This window comes from Anser brachyrhynchus, assembly GCF_964034855.1.
Source record: "Anser brachyrhynchus genome assembly, chromosome: 1".
NCBI classification, from domain to species: domain Eukaryota; kingdom Metazoa; phylum Chordata; class Aves; order Anseriformes; family Anatidae; genus Anser; species Anser brachyrhynchus.
Genome location: NC_137694.1, coordinates 175,611,391 through 175,629,695, shown reverse-complemented (window position 1 = coordinate 175,629,695; position 18,305 = coordinate 175,611,391). Strand labels below are relative to the sequence as shown.

The window sequence follows — 18,305 nt, the reverse complement described above, 5'->3', positions numbered from 1 at the left end:
TTATTGTTTGGCTTACCCCTGTTACACGTAAGTACTGAAGCCACCAGATCGGAAATAAATTTAAGATGTTTTTCAGGTCATTCACTTTGAACTTTTCAATGTTATTTGCAGTCCACTGCATCGATGTCATACTGCTATAAAGGGAGCTCATGTGCCCATTCTCATCTAGGCTTTGCAAAAGTGTTATTCCTATTAGCTCTAGGTAACTATGTAACTATGTGAAAATAAAAATGATAGCAAGCTGATATTTCCATAGAGAAAGGAAAGGAGAGGAAACGGATTGAGACATGAGAATGGCATGAATGTGTTTGCTGTTGTTTGTGACTCAGCTTAAAGAGTAATGGGCTAAATAGGTGAGAAAGAAAACAGTGTCATGTTTTAAAAGGTCATTAAAATGAATACCTCACTGCTTTTAAAACTATCCTTCTTTACTGTTTCTAAAGAAAACTAAGGTATCTGATCTTCAAAAGTGAGGAGAGTCCTGTATACAAAAATATCAAAAGTAGATACCTAGGTGACAATACATAAATTTGGAGAGTATGTGGGAATTCTTCTTCCCAGGTATATTTCCTTTACCTTCACAGATCTGCAAGTATAGGGAAATAAGTATCTGACCAAAATACCTTTACATTTACTAACTACTGTTGGATTTTTTTATCGTTGATGATTCTTTATAATTCTTCTGTGAATAAATGCAAACTCTGGGATTCACAACTGGTAGCTACAAATTCCAGTATTGTGTGAAACAATTCCTCCTTTACTTGTTTTGAGTCATCTACTTGATCATTAAACTTGATGCTCCTAAAGCTTGTGTTGTGACTAGACAATGACACTTCATTCACCTTTTCTCTTACTTCTCATAAATTCACAGGCCTTCACTCTATCCCTCTTAGTATTCGATCTTCCAGGTTGAAAATGTCTGGTTTATGTAGTCGTTTCTTATACAGAAGCCTTTTTTTACTTGATTGGATCTGGCTGGAATGGAGTTAATTGTCTTCAGAGCAGTACTATATAGTACTATATATACAGTACTATGTTCTGGATCTGTGTCTAAACCAGTGTTGATAACACACCAGTATTTCGGATATTTTTGAGCAGAGTTTGCATAGCAATTAGTTCTTTTTTTTTTTTTTTTTTTTTTTTTCCTTCTCGGCCCCTGCAGCAAGTAGGCTGGGGGTAGACAAGAAGTTGTGGGGGGTGCAGCCTGGACAGCTTACCCCAACTGACAAAAGAAATAGTCCATACCATATGATGTCATGCTCAGCAATAAAAACTGGGAGAAAGGAGGAGGAAGTGGGGATAACATTTGTCTTCTGAAGTAACTGTTACATGTGATGAGGTCTTACTTTCCAGGAAGTGGCTAAACGTCTGCCTGCTGACGGGAAGCAGTGAATGAATTCCCTATTTTGCTTTTTGTGTGCATGTAGCTTTGCTTAAATTATCTCTATCTCAACCTATGTGTGGAACTTTCACCCTTCTGATTCTCTCCCTCATCCCACTGTGGGGAGCATAAGGAGTGATGGGGTGGGTGCTTATGTGCTGGCTGGGGTCAACCCACCACACATCTCTGAAGAAGTTTACTGCCTTTCTTCATACATTTTCTAGGGTTATTGTAGTCTGTTCTGAGATGTGAGAACTAGACCTACACATGGTATGCAAGATCCAGATGCACCATAGAATTAAACACTGAAATAATTATGTTCCCTGTTTTGTTATCTGTTCCTTTTCCAATATATTTTTAGCATTTTGCTTGCCTGTTTGACAGCTGCTGATCATTTTCTTAGATTGTCCATTATAGCTCAAAGATTTTTTCCTCAGTGGTAATAACTATTTCAGAATCCATCAGTCTACATGCATTTTAAGATTGTTTTTTTCCCCATGGGCAACATTTTGCATTTATCAACATAGAATTTCGTCTGCTATTTACGGTATACTTCTATATTCTCTAAAGTGTCAGTGGAGCAAATGGTAACTTTAAGGTACTCTTGAGAATTACTACTCCATACCAACCAAGGTGATAAATACTACAGAGAAAAAGTGCTCCAGGAGGTTGAACAAGATTTTTCCAGCTATGACAAGAATTTTTTTGTGCATAATTTGACTCAGACAAAACCTTATATGAGTCAAAGTGATTTGTACAGACAAAAGCAGTTGATGTTCCACTTTGTGACTTCAAACCATGACTATTATCTCGAGATATTAAAAAAGAAGCTCTTTATTAGCCAATCCTCTTTCTACTTTAATCATCTGAAAATGAGTGGACAGCCCTGTGACATTTATATGAAATGTTACATGCTTTTGGCTTGAGAGCTACGCTCACTTTGAGCTATATTTTTCTGACACTAATGGCATACCTAAATACAGATTAAAATGGAGATATAAAAGGGATCATGTATCTGATTCGTTAGCTTACGTAAAATAGAAAGAAGATGAATTTCTCTTTGAAGTAATTGGGAAATTTATTATTAAAATATCAGACCTAGAAACATTCTGCTATTAATGCATATGATATGATAATTATGTAAAAATATTTCCAATTTTAAGTCAAAATATATTTACTTTTTTAATTTTTTTTTTATTTGGTAAAAATGGTTTATTAACCATTTGTGATTGTTTTGCTGTTCTTGCAAAAACAGTTATTTATTTTTATTCCAGAATGAAGCAAATAATTTGGTCACAGTAAAAGAGTGAATTAATCAAGAACAAGACTGTAACTTGGTAAATATGATGGCATTTGCTGAGAAGAACATGTATCTGTAAAATGGTAACCTAATAGTCTTTCAGATTTCTTTTTTTTTTTTTTCATTTTTTTTTATTTTTTGTTAAGAAAAGAAAAAGGTCAATCAATGAGCACTGGTAGAGGAGATAATATGTATGGAGTATGTCTTTATTTGAGAACCTAGAGTGACATATAAAGGATTCTTTTTCCTTCAAATTTTCATACATTATTTTTTTTTTTAGTCTATAGCCATTTATATTGTTTCAGGTCCTTGGAATCTAGTTGTCATGTTAAACAGCACATAACTCTCCTCAACAGTTAAAGTGGAGGCTCAAACTGTGGGTCAAAAAATAAGACTTATTCATGGATCTTCACATTTTATTCCCATAGATTCCTAGCCTGCTGATTTCTTTGACTACATTGCACAAGGCACTAAGTCTTTTAAAACAATATGTCAGACATGCTTTTCCTGTGACAAGAATCAGAGACATAAAAGACAAAGACATATCAAAGAAATAAAAGTAAAATTTATTCACATGCATACCGGGAGATATTTTGTTGCATCTTTTGAATAAGAACATTAAATATTTATTTAATGCAATAACTGTCCACCATATGTCTTGAATTTTGGCAGTTTTTCTGTCATGCTTTCTCCATTTTCCATGACCACAAAAGCTCTGTCTGCAACCCAGACACTGCTAAACAAACCTATTCCTTTCTACAGTACTCAGTATTAGGTGCATACTGAAGATGGAGAAGAAAAAGTAACAAGAATGCTGTACATGCTGGCAGTACTCGGCTGGTGGCAGCCTGTTGGGATAATTTTCAACTTGTTGCAAGAATTGCCTCCAGGCTTCACTATGATCCGCTTCTGGGGATTGGCCCAGGAACAGAGTCAGGATGCTGTGAAGTTTTCCTTTGATGTAAGATTGGCACAGCAGAAGTCAGTGTCCAACAGTTTTCCCTCTTCTAGGCAAGTACATGACCAGACTTCCAGAAGATATCTTTCTGGTCTTTCCCTGATGAAACTGTGCTTACCTGACACTTGTGTTTTAATCTGCACTGTAGTGTTCAAGGAGACATTTTTCTTTTTTCTCTACAATTGCCTGAAATAAAGTAGTTATGAGATTTGGAAGCAATATTGCTTTGCTTGTGATTTTTTTTTTTTTTCCCCAGGACTAGCACATGTAGTTATATAATGCCCAGAGCTGACAGCAGTCAAGGTAACAACTCTCACAAAAGGGCACTTTATAGTAAGCTTCTGTAAGGCTCCTCAGCAACTTCATGGCGTTGAATTGCCTTTGTAAGGCTTGTTGACTGGGAGTTTGGTGTATCTTTCTTACTCTTTTTTCTAACTTTTTGTCCAGGAGAGTATTGTCTTTCCATAGTTATATTTGTGTTGCAGTACTTTAAAAAATAGGTTTTAGCTTCAAAGTGTTTGGCTACTGAACTAAAGGGTTATGGCTGAAAGCCATCACCGAAGACACAAAGCATGTCTAACCATGCCATACTTGATATTTCATAGTTCTGTTCCGTTTGGTCTGTGCTTAAGCAGTAGTAGGAAAATAAAGACTTGATCTCATTTTAAATTCTCAGAGGGCTGCACATTAGCTAATTTCCACTGTGAATCAGACAATGAAGCTACAATTAACTCATCTGTAGGTTTTGAAAAAGAAGACACAGGTAGCCTTGCTTTTAAAATTTCATTGCTTCTCAGAGAACAGAGCAAATGTTTACAGCACAGCTCTGCCATTTCATGTTTGTAATTGACAGACTGCTGTTATAGGTGTCCAGATTTGAGCTAGGTATCCTAAACTCTCTTACTGTTAATGTAGAGAAATAAATACTTCCAGGACACAGTTCTTCTTGTCGTAAAGTGGATGTCTAAAACAGATCAACTGAATGGTGCTGTAACGCTACCAAGAGAGCTTAGGGTGAATAGCTCATTTGTTAATATCTAAATTGTTTATGTTTAAATTTATGGGGCGAATCCTATTCTACTTTGTTGCTTCAATGTAGATTGGCTTCCCTACTATAGCATTTTTACATCAGAGAGCACCAACAAACCAGAGTTTGATCTTGTTTAAAAAACTGGATAGAGAAGGCAAAAGGTGGGTTTCAGTTCATGGTTCAGACTCCTTAATATAAAGTCTCTGCAGTTCAGATACCTATATGTAAGCTGTATATAAAAGATCCCATATAGTCAAGAGAGATCTAATTAATACAGTTAGTTGGAGCTGAGGCAGCTCTTAGCTGAACAGATGTGCATGAGGTCTGAGATCTCTCTAGGCTCTGTTGACTCTTTTGACTAAAGCTGCACCATCTATAACGGAAGCCTAGACACCTTAGAAGTAGATGCATGCGATACATACAGATTTAAGTGTCTGAACACCTAGAGCAAAATTGTGGTGGTGGTTCCAAAGATAACAGGGATATTTTATTGTTTATAGTGATTTAATCCTAGTAGGTGGATGAATGATTGTGTCTTTTATGTTTTTGTTCCTGAGGATGTAGATATATATGTTTATCTGTTGTTAGTTTGGTAAATGACGACTTACTGTAGTTGAGTCATTGGGATGTAGTTGAGTCAGTATCCCTGGAGGTCTTCAAAAAATATGTAGATGTTGTGCTTAGTGACATGGTTACCTGTGGACTTGGCAGTGCTAAGCTAAAGGTTGGACCAGATGATCTTAGACGTCTTTTCCAACCTCAATGATTCTATGATTCTATGAATTCAAATGACACCATCACATTTTAGGCAAAATCACTGAGTGAGTTGAAAAAGTTGAGTAGTGTAGATATAGGCTAGTGATTATGACAAGGGACAGAGGGGGAATGGAATTAGTTCTTAGCTGGAGACCTTCAAGAGTTTTTTACAATAAATACATATCAATGAGAGGAAAAAAAAATGCACAAAAACTTGGGCTGGTAGCACATTTATTTTTATTTCCATTAAGCTTCTGGTTCAGAAGTTGCAGGGGCTCATGCTAACTCCTCATAGAAAAACTACTTATGGCTCATAAGTACACAACCTTTGTGAATTTATAACCCAGTCAAAATTTATTGATCTTTACAGTGTCAGGGCTGTGTGACCTTAGAAATAGATAAAAGCTTATAGCTTAAGGAGCCTTCAGAGTACCTTCTGAAATGAGTGTTTGGCTTCTAAAATTTCTAAGTTTGTGTTCATATTTTTTGAAATATTCTACTGTGTGTAGTTGGTTATTGCGCTTGCAGGATTTTGTGTGTCTCTATGTGCCGTTTCCTTCATTCAAGTATCTCCTTACACAAAGCATAAATGCTTAACCATTTGTTTCCAAGGCCCATAATCTAGTTCATGCTATTCAGCACATATTAAATGGTTGTTGACATACATGATTTAGCTGTGGATACAACCATGCTTTCATCTGTGCCACAGACGTTGATTGGATCAAGCTCATACTTTCTAGGCCTTTTTTTTTTTTTTTCTCCAGCGTTAATATGCTATATAGATGTCAATTACAGGTTTTTTTTTTTTTTTCCTCTGACCTACTCTTTTTTTTTTTTTACTGTTTGAGACACTTTACTGTTCTGGAGACACTTAAAGCTATTGTTTTTCTTGAATTATATTTATACAGATAAAAAAAATCTTGGCAATGATGGTCTTTCTCCTGGCAGTGTAAAGTGATCTAATACTATCATTTATTATTTTTGATTCTTCATTTCTACATACAGTGCTAAAAAAAAAAAAAAAGATAATTAAACATACCCTTAAGCATACCTAAACCCCCCCTTTTTTTTTTTTTGAATACTACTAAATCTCACATTTTTTTCAGGACTTCTCCTGACATTTCAGTTTTCTCAACTAAATCCTCTGATCAGTTTTTTCCCGAATTATCATTCTGTGTTTATTCTTTGTCTAGCTTAATCTGAAAGTGAGTTCTTTGCAGTAGACAGTGGACAGATTATGTTGAATATTACTGGATTTATGGGAAGCAAAAATCTTGTCCAATATATTTAAGCATGTTTGCAAAGCACCATGTAAATGCATAGCAATAGTTGTGATTAAGAGTAATAAAATTACTGTTTTCATGGTTAATAATAAATGTGATCAATAGCAGTATAAATATAATTTGTCACTAGTGTTGTAGTTGTTCAATGAAGGTAGTTTTGATAGTAATAAGCACTGTCAACAAGTAATATTAATCTTGATTATAGAGGAAGCATTCTAGTAATTTACCTTTCTCATAATTTACCTTCTGTAGGTACAATATGAAATGGATGAGTAATTATTAATGTACTTGAAACTACTCACTTAATGAGAGGAATAATTGCTGCTTGCTTCCATTATTCAATCATTTTGCATTGCATTGCAGCATGGAAATGTACATATTGGAATAGGAAAGAGGGGCTCACTGTTCTTTTTTTTTTTTTTTTAAGAGGTCTAGATCCATTTCTTTTGTAATGTAAAAAAAAAAAAAGTTGGTGCTGGGAAAGAATTAGAAGGTATTATTTCATGTTTTCATGTTTCATGTTGTTACTTTTTCCAGGGTATCAGTTTGTAGCTACTATGGAAAGCAGACACCTGAGATAGATGGGCTTTTATCTACCACATGGGGAACATGAGGTCATTTTGGGCAGAACCCCTAGGAATCAACCAACAGCTATGCGTGGAAAAAAGGTAGGAAGTTTTGAAGATACCCTAACTTAGAACAGCCTGAGCTTTCCTTTCGGTGGAACAGAGCTATGGATTTAGATCTTCTCAAAGAGAGCGGGGTTGAAGGTCCTCTAGGCAGCATACATATTCCTAGCACTGCTTTAAATGAAGTGATGGCCACTATGTCCAGAGGGTGCAGGGGTACCTGATCTGCATTACCAGGCTGGAGGAAAAATGCAGTTTTTGAATCCTTCTAAAGTACAGGCCTGTGATAAATGTTCAGCAGTTCAGCTGTATCTAGATATCTATAAGAAATAAGACTTTGTTCACGTGGGAAACATTAATATTAACCATACAAGATACTGCCAGGAATAAATATGTAAATTCTGCTTTTGTCTCATGAGTTCCTTTTAACTGCTAGACTCAAGAATTTTATCTCAGCCACTGATGCTATTAATTATAACAAATAATTAATTAAATCAAAACAATTTACATATTGTTATATTTTATATGCATTAAATCAAAACTAATTTAGAAGAATAATTTATAAAATATTTGCTATGAGTTAAAATAACGAATTGCTGATTAATAAAGGAAATGAAATTTAATATTTTTTGAAATGGCCCGAGTTGCTTCAGGTATTGTTTCATAATGTTTGGTTTATTACCAAGTCCTAATTTTTGGAGTTTAAATGATTTCAGTTTAAACTGAATTTGTGGAATTTTTGGTATTCCTTATAGTTGCAGAGAAAATTCTAAAGTATAACCATACTGATATCTTAAGGATAATTATAAAGAAAGCAAATTTTTGACTTTTTAAGTCTTGTGGCTTTAAGTCTTTCTCCTTGGAGACCTGAATTCTGGGCTTTTGAAGTGGTAATTTTTAAATGATTGAGTTTGATTTTTTTTTATTTCTGAGTTCTGAATTCTGAAATAGAATGACTACAAAATAACATAAAAAACAGCAAAATGAAATATTATAATATAAAGTTGTTTGAATTAGTGTTGACAAATACATCATATTATACAAATAAATACAAAAGGTTAAAATCTAGTTTGAAATTCTTAGTGAAAGAACATAACAATCCTGTGGAAAAGGACTTAAAAATCTTAAAACTCCAAAGACAAGACAAGACCAAATAGCAGGGAAGTCCCTGAATTGTGAATTAGCGGATCAAAGAAAGTTTTCCTTTCAACCTAAGCATGACTTCCTTTGCATTCTTAAAAAATGTCTTTTGTAAAAGTTTGGAACTTTTATGCTTGGGCAAGAAAAAAGGGATGCTTATGTGTCCAGAGACTTGGGAATGATGGACGGTAACTGGCAGCTGCAATTAAATGTTAATTTGATATTCATCCTGTTTTATTTTGAATGTTTGTGCCAGCTCAGAAATCTCAATTTGCTATGGTAATTAGGAAGTCTTTCTGCATAAATAAGGCTATATTAAGGCCGTTTACATGGATAATAATTTGTTCATAGACTTGATGTTTCTTGTTCATGATCACTCCCATTTTAATTAATTACTTATTTTTATATGAGTGATAGGAAAGTCATACATCTACACTCCCACAGTATGTACCTGGGGGGCTTCAGCTGAAGTGTTTTTGAGTAGCAGAGATAAGTTAATGCTGGACAGACTGAATTTGCATACTAAGTGGCCTTTTTCTGTACATGTGCAAAAGGAACTCCTTTTTATTGTAATATGAATCATAAATGTTCCCAAAGGGAAGAAATCTGTGATTCCCTTGTATCCTCTTTCTTATACATGGTAATCATTGTAGCTACAAATATATATACAAAAAAACATTCTATCTCTTGGGTTAGAAGAAATTATCTGTGTTTAACATACCTGTCACAGTGTTAGTAGCCATCTGATAGAGAATGGCTGTGCTTTTTTTGTATTCATACAGGCTTTCAGTAACATTTTGAATACAGAAGAAAATTCAGTAAAGTTCAGTTGTGACTGAAATATTGGAAAGTGCGACAAAATCTGCCTATGTCAGTCAATACTGAATCAGAAATTTGCAATTTGCTCATTGAAAATGCTTAGTTCAAGTGTGCTCCCAAACTGAAACAGATCATGTCTCTGGTCTTTTAAAAATGATTCAGTATTTTCATTTTTGTTTGTAGTCTGTAATAAGCATCACTTAATAAGAATCAAATAAGAATCTTTTTTTTTTCTTTTTCTTTTTTTTTTCTTTTCTGAGAACACTTTTTATGAACTTGTTACTGCAAACCTGAGAAGAGGCATAGGATGGAGCTTCTCTCCGAAGTCATGATTTGCCAGGCTGTCTGAGGGCAAGTTCTGCTGACATCCAGAGAGTCCCTTGAATGATGTAATGAAAGTGGTAGCTGCAGGCAGGATTAGGACATGAAAGTTAAGATCCCCAGAAGAATTTACGACAGCAAAGCCTAATTTTTACCTATGCTGCACCCTTGCCTGAAAAGTTCTCAGGAATTAGATGCGCAAGTATTTGAAACTTGCTTCACCCAACTTGGGTTCACTCATCATAACTAGCCACTAGAAAGCAGAGAGGAAATGGTTGTGATTGAAGTCATTTGCCTCATTTCCAAGAAACTAAGCACATTTTCTGAGACTGCCAGAGGAGCTGGTCCCCTGATAGGACTTACCACTCTGAACCCCTTTTAAAGCTTGTACAAAGGCACGTTCAAACAATGTCTGTCGGAGAGGTGTCCCTCCTCCTTTTATTCATGAGTTCAGTGATTACTGTACTCACTTGACATGGGGAAGAATTTTGTTTAATACCTCTAAAGTTATAAATAGTTCTCAGACACCCCAAACCCAGCATTTAATCATCTGAGGAAATACAATGGCATGAGCTTTCAGCGTAGGCTGGTAAAACAGGGCTTTAAGGATCTACCAACTTTTTGAGAACGCTGACACCTCTGGTGCAAGATGAAAAAGAGTTAGTGCATTACATGAAAAGTATCAGGCACATTAGCCATGGAAGAACTTCTATAGGTGTAAGTTCTGGGCAGTTCCTGGATCTATGTTTTGTTATTTTTGTTGTTATCAGGTAGTATAAATCTCTGCTTAGTAGATTCACATTTTCACTGTCTTTTAGTTGGACTATTTTTTGACATACCGAGTTCAATAAATCTACAGGAGGTATTAGGAGAGGGAGGAAAAAGCAATTAGTCTCCTAATGGTTCTTACGTTCAGAAAGCACTTGGGGAGCAAGCATTTAAGATGAACTGGTACAAATATCCATTTCAAATTTACTCACCCCAGATGTCTGAAAGTCTCTGGTTCACACTGTGCACACCTAGAAGCTGTAACACACCAAGCATTACAGTGCAGTGTCATTACATCATAATAGAAATTTGAAACCAACTTTTCAGTTTCAATAACCAATTTTCACTGGCTTTAAACAGATCTGAGATTCTTCACATAAAAGTGCAAAACAAGGAATCTTTCTTATAATTGATGTTATTCCCTGCACATCTCTTAAGAGGGTCAAAACTGATGGGTTTATGTGTTATTTATATGAGCTAGACACCTGGAATATATGGGTTCATGACTTTTTATGAATGTGAAATGTGCAGGCTAGTGCTAAGTTCTCCCAGCCTCAGAATTTTTAAACTTTCTGGCATTATAAACTACAAACAATAGAAAGAGGGAAAACTATCTCTTCTGAAATAGCAACAAAACTTTATGCAGTCTAGGACCCAACACTCCTGCTCTAAGCCTTGGGCTGTTGTGTTACGGTCAATGAACACAGTTAGGTATCTATCTCCCGGAAGTAGTTCAATAGTACTTACTATAATTAACTGTATCAGTGAAGAAATGCCAGGTAATGTTCCTGTACGTTTCAATCTCTATTGCTTATACTGTTGAATGTGCCAGTTATCACCATTCAAACAACTAGGAGTCATTTGAAATAGGTGGTTTACAGAGGCCACATTATTTTGGAGTGTGTAGAAATTTAATAGTTTTATTTGAGCTGTTCTGTGTAAGTAAGTTAGATGCCAGAGAATAGTCCTGGACATTTGCATATGTAAACAGTAGTTATTCTAAATGGATGGAGTTGTTTAATTCAGGTGTTTAAATCAGAGAAATTGGGGAATAGAGATACTGCTCTGGATTTCTTCCCAGTAGGCCAGCTCTAAGGATACTCCCTGTTCAGTAAGTGATCCACCATTTGTCATATTTGTTGACTCTTGGTTTCCTTACAGCTTTATTACACTTGCTATATTGTATGTGAGACAGTTGAATTAGGGATAATTCCCATGGTGAGAAGCCAGTAGAAGTTGCAGGTTAATAAGAGTCTTTTCTTCTTACCTTATATTTTAATCTCTTGTATAAATGTCACAAGAAGGATGCACTTAAATTACCAGAAAGACAGATGATGTGATATACCATTTCTGCTGTTAGGAGCAGCAGTTACAGATATTGATTGATCTTAGTATGACCCTCATCATGGAGAACCAGCATGATAGCTGTAACAGAAGGAAAGGGGAACAATGACATTGTGCTTCTTTTGATGAAATTTGACAAAAAGGATATGGTGAAAGAAACCAAAGCTGATGTCTTTGCCTGTTACTGCTAGTAGCAGTAGTCATGTAATATTTCATTAAACACAAGAATTAATTCAGAATCCCAATGCTTTTCTTTGACAGAAACCACAACAAGTATTCTGAACATTGGTTGGCTTTACCAGGGTGAAACTGACTGACAGAGTCAGAAATTGCTTCTGCATTACTGTTGATTTTATTTGCAGAAGTTTTATCGACAACACTCCAACATTGTACAACCAGATTAGTTTCTCTGTCTCAAATGTTATACCTGTATTTTCCACTGCAGCTGATATTATTTCAATGATAGTATAAGCAGCACATTTTATATTTGTCTCATTGCATTTAAAAAGAGATGGGTCTTGGCCCACTTAACCCCAGCAAAATGTTGCAATTCCTCCTTTGGCAGACAGATTTTTGATATTTTATTGCTGACTGATGCACCATAGTTTAGGTTCAGCGTCATAGTTTAGATTACACAGCACTACATTTCCTCTACATGCCTTTCTTTGTATGTGTTTTGTTCATTTCTATGTACACAGAGAATAAAAAAACAACATATCAGTATTGCTGCTGAATAGAAACAGTGAACTGTAATCAAAATACATGCATGAAGTATTAGAAAAAGCTCTGAGACTAATCAGTAATTCCCTGACTTTTATGTTCCTTGTTTACAGACGTATCTATTTGTGGAGTCATCAACACAATCAAAGGCTGACTAAATGGTGGCATTACTCTTTGAATTATAAACTGACAATTACGATCAGTTCAGTTGAGCTTAGTAGTGGAACAATTCCAAACTGCTTATTTCTAGTATATATAAGTATTTTCAGCTCTTCCTTTGTCCTCATTGATGTTCTCTCTTATTTATGTGATGATCACTTTGAGGCTGATGCTAGATCACCCATTGACCAGAACTTATCTTTGAGAGCTCTTCATATTTAAGATTATCATGAGATTTTCAGCTGTAATTGCCATCCACTGATATCTGTGGTGCTACAAAACCCACTAGTTTTCTCAATAAATCTGAGTAAGAAATCTGATGGACACTTTTGACTTATATTCCATAGAATGCAAAAGTTTAAATCAAAATTGCTTCTCTTTCTGAAGCTTCAGAAATGTTTGCTTTATTTTTTTTTTATTCAGTGAGGTCTCTCAGTTCTTTCTGTAGGACTAACAAATTCTCATTTTCTCCTGTGTTTACTCTTTTACTCAGGATTTTATGGGATCTTTCAGTGTCATCCACCCTTTTGGCCAAAGGCCATAATCAGAGCAACTCAGAAGTACTTCATAATAATCTACTTTTTTTTTTTTTACTTTTTTTTTCTGTTTTCTTTTTTTTTCCTTTTTTTCCAAACTAGGGTAGTATTACTGCTAGTAGAGAAAGTCAGCAACAAAACAAAACCAGTGAAATATAAATCGGAAAATAACATGTTTCATAACCATTAAACAAAATCAACAACAACAACAAAAACAACAAACCAACCAACCACCACCACCAACAAAACAAAACAAAACAAAACAAAACAACCAGCCAACCAAAAAATAAAACCGAACAAAACAAATCCCCCAAAACCAAAAAAAAACCCACAAGCACTCTGGAAGCTTACGCATGTACAACAGAAACCTTACAAAGCATGCTGCAGTTATTGCTGTAACCTGAGAATCACCATGATTGCTCTTGGTTTTGAGTAAGGGCATCCACCTTCCTGAAACATCTTTACCAGCTTGTCAAATTGTATTAGAGCTGTAACTGTCCATGTGACTGGGCTGACCTTCAACAAAATAAAATGTAACACTTTTTAAAGAAGATTTAATCATTCTATTGAAGTGAAGCAGTGATACATACCGTACCTGACAAAATGAACTATCCAATGGAAATTGTGTATGAATACGTTGCCTTGACACTGATTACCACAGTATGTATGCAGTTTGGTATCAATTTGCAGTACTTTTTGAGTATTTTTTTCTCTGTACAGAGAGAAAAGAAACACAAATCATATGCAAAGCCGTCAATTTATTGTTAGTGTATTTGAAATCTTAACAGTTTCAACAACAAATTATTATAAGTTCAGATGTAATTCTTAAAAAAAAAAAAAGTAAAAAGAAAAGAGAGTAATATTGAAGGAAAAACGATAACAATAAAGTTAACACTTTTATACATACTGCATCATAGATTCACACTGAATTATAGGAAACGTCTCTGAAGATCATCTAGTCCAATCACCCTGCTCAAAGGAGGTGTGAACTACAGCAGGTTGCTGAGGGCCATGTTCAGTTAGGTTTTGAATATCTTCAGGATTGGTGCTTCTCTGTTATGGTGTTTCCCCGCCCTCATTTTTCTCATGCTTAAGTACAATTTTCTATATTTCAGTTTGTGCCTATTGCCTCCTGTCCTGTCAATGGACACCACTGAGAAGGGCCTGGCTATCCCACTGTCAGGTAATTATACATATCAAAAATACCACCTTGAGTCTTCTTATCCCCAGATAGAACAGTCCCAGCTCTCTCAACCTTTCCTCATATGAGATTTTCCAGTCCCTTTGCTGGACTGTCCTGTCTTTTGGTCCATGTCTGTCTCATACTGAGTGCTCAGACATGGTGGTTTTGTGAGTGCAATAAACCCACAAAAATGGTGTTATGGTTACCTTACCAATGTTCTTCTGGATCCTAAGATGAATGATTTTATTCTGATGTGTTATCAGCATCCCAAAACCTTTGTTGGGAGAAGTATGATCATGACAACGATTTCTTCTTCCCTACTCTAGGATCCATTCAGGATATTTTTATCTATTTCCTAACAATCACTACACTTTGCTTTTTCTTCCTTGGTGTGCAAGGTCACATTATATCTGAAATTTCTACATATTTTTTTGTTATTGTTTGTTTGTTTATTTGATTTGCTTAAGTTAGATATCTGTTTTTCTTCTTTTTGTTACTCCTAAAACTGTTTTTGCTTAGCTCCATGCCTGTGCTTCTTCAAATGACCATTGCTGAATTGTTTCTAGTCTTCTGGTGCCAGTTTGTGCTCATTTTCTTGTCACCCCATGCCTGTAATCCCTCTACTGTCTATCTTGTGTCCCCAGTCCAAGACCCTTGCTGCCATATCAGGCCCATATTCCTTTGCACTGCATCATTATGCTAGTGTCACAAATATGTCATTTTGTACAGAATAACTAGTTGTTCTTACTGTCTATATAAAATGATGGCTGTACCATAGATACGTTAACAAAAGCAAAACAAATTAAGTTTAGCCACCTGTTCATTAGGAAAAAATCTGCCACAGCTAAACAAACTAAAACAAAGCAGCAGATAGATCAAAACAAGTTAGACAAGCCTCAGTCCTAAGAAACTGCAACCTCAGTATAAAGCCTGTGAAACTGTTGCTAGATATGGCAATGCTTTACTAACTCTATTTCCTTCTGGATCATGGGATAAAGTTCCTAATGGAACTTTCAAAAAGCAGAAAAGTGAAGAAGAAATATGACATACATAAAGTTTATGATTTTTGCTGGTTTCAAAATAAAAGTTGTAGTGTGTTCTAAAGTGCTGGCTGTTGAGAGTGTGAAGTTGCTGTTGCTGTGACATTTCGAAAGCAAGCATCCATAATTGAAAGATTAAACTTGATGAATATTTTCAAGGCAAAACTTGAAGGACTAAAAATCAACAAGACTTGATTAATCAAGTTGGCAATGTCAACATAAAAGCCTTTTAGACATTTTATTTGATGTATGTATGAATCACTAGCAGCAAAAAATACATATATTTGCAGAAAATGTACGAAAGTCATTGTTTTGAAAGTTGTACAGCCTGAAGCAGCTTTCTCAATAGGGTCTTTGACAAATAACAGTGTTCTGCAGTGAATCAATTATATGGCTCAATATGTCAATATATTTATAGGGGTGACCCTTCTAGCATACCGGATGGAAAACTTAATGGAAACATCTCCAGAAGCAATCCAAGGTTTATGTGCCTAGGGGGTACTGATTTCTGTCCAACTATTCCAATAGTGCTAAGGCAGGACAAGAGCATCTTAGCCCTGCAGATAAAGAAAATTAAACACAGTGACTGTTGGGCTTACTCTCTTGCAGTTTACAGAAGTCTTGCCACATACTTGGAAAGATGTATTAAGGATGGAAGCATGAAAGGTAAGGCCTTTTGTAAGGCCATTGCATAATTTTTGACTTATTGGCATTGCTTCTTCTTTAGGCTATCTTGTTTAGCCTTCAACTAGGCTATAGGCTTTTCTAGTGATTAACATCTGTCCTTAGCTGGTGATGCCTTCAAAAATTATTTTTGTGTGGTGTACCTAATCTACCTTCTTGATGGCTCCAAGCACCTAAAAGAGCAGCACTTCTCTTTCTGAGGCTGAAATTGAAGCTTTGTTTACATGTAACATGATGAAAGCATTCATCAGAAAACTTAGAGGCAGTTATTTCCTAGGCTTATGGACCAAGTTTACGCCATTGCAGATCGTGTTGGCAGAAACGAAAACCAAAATCTGAGAACTCTTACGGACCTTTCATATCCAGTGGTAGAATCGTTTTCCTAGCAGTATGGGAAAGAGTGCTTACCTGTTGATTTATCTGAGCTGCTATTGGCTCTGTTTTAGTGGGTGTGTTGTTTCAAAGTGAATAGTAAATGCCTCTTGAGACTCTGCTTTCTGGGTGACTTTTCATATCCCAGAAGCTCAGAAATGTTTAATCTCTCTGAAGATAAGTCCAGGGAATTCTTTTTCTTTTTTTGATGTAAGTCAAGTTTATGAAGATTGTGATGACAGTAAAGTGAGAGAATATTGTGATTATTCTTAAATATGCTTTTCACAGAGGCGAGGGTTGGAATGTAGTGGGTTTACGTGGCAAGGTTTTTGTAGCAGGGGGCCATAGGGGTGGCTTCTGTGAGAAGGATCTAGAAGCTGCCCCATGTTTGGTAAGGGCCCCACTGCTGACCAGAGCTGAGCCAATAAGCGATGTTGTTTGTGCCTCTGTGAGAGCATATTTAAGACAGGGAAAAAAAATGCTGCACCACACAGCATCTGGGAGAGTGAGAGGAGTGAGGAACAGCCTTGCAGGCGCCAAGGTCAGTGAAGAAGGAGGGGGAGAGGTGCTCCGGGTGCCGGAGCAGAAGTCCCCTGCGGCCTGTGGTGAGGACCATGGTGAAGCAGGCTGTCCCCCTGCAGCCCATGGAGTACCACGGTGGAGCAGGGTTCCACGCTGCAGCCCGTGGAGGAGACCATGCTGGAGCAGGTGGACCTGCACTGATGGAGACTGCGGCCTGTGGAAGACCCCTGCCGGAGCAGATTCCGGGCCGGACCTGTAGCCCGTGGAGAGGAGACCATGCAGGAGCAGGTGACCTGGCAGGAGCTGCTGCCCGTGGGGGATCCAGGTTGGAGCAGTTTGCTCCTGAGGGATGGACCCCATGGTACGGACCCATATCTGGAGCAGTTCTTGAAGAGCTGCTGCCTGTGGGCAGCCCACGCCGGATCAGTTCAGCAAGGACTGCATCCCATGGGAGGGACCTCACAGCACAGGGGACGAGTGTGATTGAGAAGGAGCGGCAGTGAAGAAGCACTATAGACTGACCATAACCCCCATTCCCCCGTTCCCCTGCGCCGCTCGGGGGGAGGAGGTGGAAGAGTGTGGATGGGGGGGAAGGTGCTTTTGGTTTCTTTCCTCTGTTTCTCACTTCTCTAGCTTGTTAGTAATAAGTAATAAATCTTACTGTCTCCCTATGCTGAATGTGTTTTGCCCGTCATGATAATTACTGTGCAATCTCCTTGTCCTTATCTCAACCCTTGAGCCCTTTTCATCATATTTTCTCCTCGTTCCTCTTTGAGGAGGGGGAGTGAGAGAGCGGTTGTGGTGGAGCTCGGCCGCCCACCCAAGTAAAACCACGACAGTTTCTTTGTAAAAGACCTGTCAATTCTCATTCTCTTTCTATCTTCTGAAACAGGCTTCTTTTCCATCACAGTGTCAAAGAAACTATCTTGTTTATATATATAAACAAGATATATATATAAACAAGATATATAAACAATATATATATGCGTATATATATATATGGTCAAAAGTGACTAAAGATTAAGTATTACACAGATTTTGTCTAATCTTTGTGTAGAATATCTTTCACTGTCTGGAAAGATTTATCCATTGGATAAATCTTGTTCCTATGGTATTGTGGTAAGATGACCTCAGCTGGCTTCCAGACCCCTCACCCAGTCAGTCTCTACTTTTCCTCCTCAACTGGACAGAGGGAGTAAGTAAGATGGACAAGCTTGTAGGTTGGAATAAAAAGAAAAGCAAAGGCCATGCATGGAAGCTAAGCAAAGGAAAAAAAAATATTCTCTACTTCCCATCAGCAGGCAGCCTTTTTATTCTCTACTTCCCATCAGCAGGTGTCCAGCCACTTCCTGGGAACCAG

General features: G+C 36.7%; 1 long non-coding RNA gene across 8 annotated transcripts in view; it reads left to right on the top strand.

Annotated features, from left to right (window-relative positions):
* LOC308188223 overlaps window positions 1-17,948 on the top strand; it is a 52,235-nt gene extending 34,287 nt beyond the window's left edge. For 4 of the 8 annotated variants that reach the window (XR_013945267.1, XR_013945268.1, XR_013945270.1 and 1 more), the window contains 4 exons: window positions 2,656-2,718; window positions 3,902-3,942; window positions 7,246-7,376; window positions 14,260-17,948. This is a non-coding gene — a long non-coding RNA (uncharacterized lncRNA). The remainder of the gene's footprint in view (window positions 1-2,655; window positions 2,719-3,901; window positions 3,943-7,245; window positions 7,377-14,259) is intronic. The other 4 variants (XR_013945266.1, XR_013945269.1, XR_013945271.1 and 1 more) reach the window with 2 other exon arrangements.
* The last annotated feature ends 357 nt before the right edge of the window (window positions 17,949-18,305 follow it).